The 688-nt window shown below is 44.8% G+C and overlaps 1 protein-coding gene across 1 annotated transcript in view; it reads right to left on the bottom strand.

The window, feature by feature from the left end:
* LOC119586012 (organic cation transporter protein-like) overlaps positions 1–688 on the bottom strand; it is a 23,322-nt gene that overhangs the window by 3,446 nt on the left and 19,188 nt on the right.

Below are 688 nucleotides of genomic sequence, written 5' to 3'. Positions count from 1 at the left end.
AAACATTGAACCAGGGAAGGTAGGATACCGGTAAGACTGAAGGGTGATGGCTAGGACACCAGTAAGGGGAAAGCACGGGTAGGATACCGGGAAGAACGAAGATTAGACTCGTTAAAGGTGAAAGAGAAGGAACCGGTAAGGATTAAGGATCGTGGGTAAGAAACCGGTAAGGGTGAAAAGTGAAAAAGGAGATACAAGCAATAGGGAAGGATCATGGGTAAGATACTGGGAGAGAGTAAGAAAGAGGAAGAGGAAGGGAGGAGGAGAGAGGGAGAAGGAGGGAGAGGAAGGGAGGAGGAGAGAGGGAGAAGGAAAGAGAGGAAAGGAGAGGAAAAAGGGAGAAAGAGGGAGAAGGAATATAAAGAAAAGAAAAGAAGCGAGGGAGGGAGAGAAGGGGCGAAGGAGTGAAGAGAAGGAGCCACAAGGGTGAGGAAGGTAAGACTGTCCCTTTCTTGATTATTCACAGCTCACAGATTTTTAAAAATTAATAATAATAATTAAATAGGGACAGAACGAGCATGGAGAAACACGGAGAAAAAAATATCACTATCAATAAATAAAGCACAATAACCATACGAATTCCTCGGAGAATCAATGCATTTCTAATAAAAACAGAAAGCCAGAGAGGAGATGGATTGAAGAGCCTCCCATGGGATCAGCCCTGAAATCCACCACACGCAGGGGATGC

Source organism: Penaeus monodon, chromosome 20 (genome assembly GCF_015228065.2).
Source record: "Penaeus monodon isolate SGIC_2016 chromosome 20, NSTDA_Pmon_1, whole genome shotgun sequence".
Lineage (NCBI taxonomy): Eukaryota > Metazoa > Arthropoda > Malacostraca > Decapoda > Penaeidae > Penaeus > Penaeus monodon.
This window is presented reverse-complemented; position numbering and strand designations above follow the sequence as displayed.